Below are 4,083 nucleotides of genomic sequence, written 5' to 3'. Positions count from 1 at the left end.
AGAACCGGACCCTAACCGACATGATCGGAAGCATGATGCACAACAAGAATGTACCTGGGAGATTTTGGGTGGAGGCAATGAGTACCGCTGCGTTTATAAGTAACCGATTGCCACAACAAGGAATGGACTACGAGTCGCCATACGAGAAGATGTTTAAAATCCGACCGAATGTTAGTTATTTTCGAGTCTTTGGACGCACTTGTTACGTGTTCATCCCGGGGCATCTCAGACACAAGTTAGAGAAAAAGGCAACGAGATGTATTTTTGTTGGTTACGATAATGAAAAGAAAGGGTGGCGATGTTGTGAGCCGAGTACCTGGCGAATTTACGTGTCTCGAGACGTAATATTTGATGAAAACTCATCATGGTGGACACCAAGTAAAGAAGTGTTACCCGACACTCAAGACTTAAGACAAGAAGTGGACAAGTATGTTGTTGTGGAGTTGAACAATGAAGAGGAGGTTGAACCCACTTTTCAACCTGTTGAGAATCAAACAGAAAGTGCGGGTTTACACAGCAGTCCAGGGATCAGCCCCTGGCGCACCGGGTTGTCGATTGGTCAGTCGGGTCTCGGTCCGACAATCCTAACAGTTCAGCAACCATTGAAGACAATGTGCAAGCTGTTCGAAGGTCCGAACGGGAGAGAAAACAGAACCCGAAATATGCAAATGTTGCTTACTTGTTAGTCAAGAAACCGAACCCGAGACAGTAGAACAAGCTATACGAGATCCTAAGTGGATGGAAGCAATGAAGCAAGAGTTAGATGCTTTAGCCAGTAATGAGACCTGGCATCTTGTTCCGAAGCCGGGTGATGTAAATCCGATTTCTTGTAAGTGGGTTTTTTAAATTAAAAGGCGGGCCGATGGGTCGATAGAAAGATATAAAGCTCGATTAGTGGCACGGGGTTTTTCACTGGAGTACGGGATCGATTATGAAGATAAGTTTAGTCCCGTAGCTAAGTTCGTTTCGGTTCGAGTAATTTTAGCTATCGCCGCGTGCAAGGTTTGGATTTATGACAAATGGATGTGAGTAATTGATGTGCTAAAAGTAGTTATATAAAAACACGCTAATCTAGACACTAAGTAATAAATTATAGACTCTTAAACTTAACTAAACACTAACCGGCAAGTGAACCGATCGACTCTAGTACAACTAAGTGAGTTCGGATATCGAACCCACAAGACTCTTTAAATTATGTTTACTAGCTAATTAGACTCCGCTGCAGACACGACTATTTATTTTATTATTATTTTAAGGGGGTCTTACTAAAAACTAATATTAAACTAATATTAAATTAATCACTAAGACTTAAAAATGACTTAAACCTAAACTTAATTCAAATGTTGACAGGCAACCACCTAGGCTATAATTAACCGGAAAAATATTTAGTTATGGAACTGGGATCGTAAAATAGATGCTTAAAAGAAAACCCGAACAGGGCCCCTGACCCTTCTCAAGAAGACACCTATGGGTTTCTAATAAGTTTTAACACTCACCAGTATTAAAAATCAAGTTTCATTGCGGTCACCTAATTAATTACAAACTAGTTCCTTTATATGAAATCCTACCTTGTAGCACGGAAATCAAAGGCAGCCTAATATATTCAACTGACTCGATAGACAAAGTTAATCTATCAAAACTAGACGGACTCCTTACGAAGAACTAAATCTAGCAATCCTGATCAACAAAGATCTACCAATAACCTAGCACCTTACAACTATTTAGGTTAGAAACACACTTAGGTTTATTTGATTAAATAATATTATTTCTATGATCTTATTCGAAATCAATCATAAAACAGTTAAAAACACAAAGTAGATGACCTAATAGAAATCCTATCATATGACAAACAATAATCAAGGAAAGCTATGGAACAAAACTCATCAACCAATCCTAAGCATCCATATGCATCAATTTAATATAAATAAATCTTTTACTAAAACATAAAAACCATAACGATAAATAATCCCAAGTCAAATCAAAACATCAAAGTAGGTTCATCATAACCTAGGCAGTCTAAGCGTTTAGCCAACAACCATACTCAAGAACAAAAGATAATAAATAGGTTCAAATAATTCATGACGAAAATAACGAATTCAAACCAAATAATAAAGATGATTGGATGAGTAGGTGTTGAACCCGGATGCTATTTGGTTGAATCAAAGATGCTCTTTCTCTCCTTTTTTTTCTTGCGGCTGCTTGCTCTAAAATCTATCCGTGACCTGCTGTTCCAATAAAACTTGTGGCTCCCCAATCACCCTTTTAAACCTGAATTTATTGTCCTTATATAATTAGATATTATGAATTTTGGAAGTCGGTTTCCTTTACTCCGCTGGCCCGGTGCGTAAAAACCAAAGTTCACGTGGGCATGTTTTGCTGAGTGTTTCTAGTTGTCCTCTCAATTTACTAAACCCAGTAACAACCAATATGAAAAAAAACTTCACTTGCAACATGCTTCCATCTCCACCACGTTTACATTATCTTGTTTTTTCTTTACTTTAATTTGAAGCACTCCAACATGGCCTACACATATGTTTTAAAAACTTATAAATAATCATTTAACACTTAGGGTATCACATTTAGTTATTAGTTATATTATAAAATAACTATATTAAATTCGAATTCAATGTCTAAATAACGTTAAAGAAAAGCTATATATAAAAGTTGTTTAATGTTTTAGTCGTTGTCTCAAGTTTAATATTGGTCTCAACAAAATATAAATGCTCTGTTGATGAAACCTTTACCATACAAAAATGAGCCAATTAAGAATAATATTCAATAGAAACCTAGCTCAATTTACTAAAAAGTGTAGGAAATATTTATATAATATATATATATATATATATATATATATATATATATTAGACCACATCAGTAATGCATTTTTATATGGCGATTTAGATTGAGTAATATACATGGATCAGCCGGGAGGTTTTGTAAGTCAAAAATTTCCTAATTATGTCTGTCAGTTAAAGAAAGCAATTTGCGGCTTAAAACAGTCACCGCGGGCCTGGTTCGGTAAGATCGGTGAGTTTTTAGAACTTAACGGATTTGTTCCAACAATAGCCGATACCAGTGTGTTCGTCCGAGCCGAAGGTGACAAAACCGCAGTTGTCCTCGTTTATGTAGACGACTTAATTATAACCGGCGATTTAATCTACGTGGTGGAGCAGTTAAAAACGAATATGTGCACTCGTTTTTTCATGAAAGACTTGGGAAAATTAAAGCACTTTTTGGGTCTAGAGCTCGAGTACGAGAATGATGGGTTTATACTTCACCAAAATCGGTATGTCGTTAATCTTTTGGTGAAATTCGGTATGGAAAGTTGCAACCGATACGGGTACCCATGGAACCAAACGGGTCTTTTCCAGCTGAAGAAGGAAAAGAGTTGGAAGAAGTAACCATGTATAGGCAAATAATTGGAAGTCTTATTTATTTGACCTTGACTCGACCCGACATCGCGTATGTCGTTGGTGTGCTTAGTAGATTTGTTCAAGCTCCAAGAAAACCGCACCTTGAAGCTGCTCGGTTAGTGTTGCGGTATGTGAAGTCGACTCCGAGCTATGGTGTTAAGTTTAAGAGGGAGTCGAGTATGAAATTAATCGGGTTTTGCGATGCCGATTATTCTAAAGATCCAGACACGAGACGGTGTACAACCGGGTATGTTTTCTTGATTGGTTCAAGTGCTGTTACTTGTGTAGCAAAAGGCAGCCCAAGGTGTCACTTTCGACTACCGAGGCGGAGTATCGGGCTGCGACTATGGCCGCGCAAGAGTGCGTGTGGCTGGTTCGTTTTATAAACGAGTTAAATCAAGGTAAGAACGAGAAGGTAACCTTGTACGGAGATAATGTGTCTTCAATATTGTTGGCTAAGAATCCCACGTTTCATGCGCGTACGAAACATATAGAAGTTCATTATCACTTTATTCGTGAGAAGGTGTTGAATGGAGAAATTGATTTTAAATATATTAACACGTTGGAGCAAGCAGCTGATATGTTCACGAAGAGTTTGCCAAAAGAGAAGCTTGTGAAGTTTTGTACTCGCTTGGGAATGAAGGAAGCAAATATCGAGAGGGAGTGTTAA

The 4,083-nt window shown here is 37.8% G+C and overlaps 1 pseudogene; it reads left to right on the top strand.

Moving 5' to 3' along the window:
* The first annotated feature begins 3,403 nt into the window (after positions 1 to 3,403).
* Positions 3,404 to 4,083, top strand: LOC143544863 (secreted RxLR effector protein 161 pseudogene; annotated as a pseudogene).

The sequence above is a fragment of the Bidens hawaiensis genome, unplaced genomic scaffold (genome assembly GCF_021521415.1).
Source record: "Bidens hawaiensis isolate Kalapana, Puna unplaced genomic scaffold, B.hawaiensis_p1.1 tig00000904_1, whole genome shotgun sequence".
Classification (NCBI taxonomy): Eukaryota; Viridiplantae; Streptophyta; class Magnoliopsida; order Asterales; family Asteraceae; genus Bidens; species Bidens hawaiensis.
This window is presented reverse-complemented; position numbering and strand designations above follow the sequence as displayed.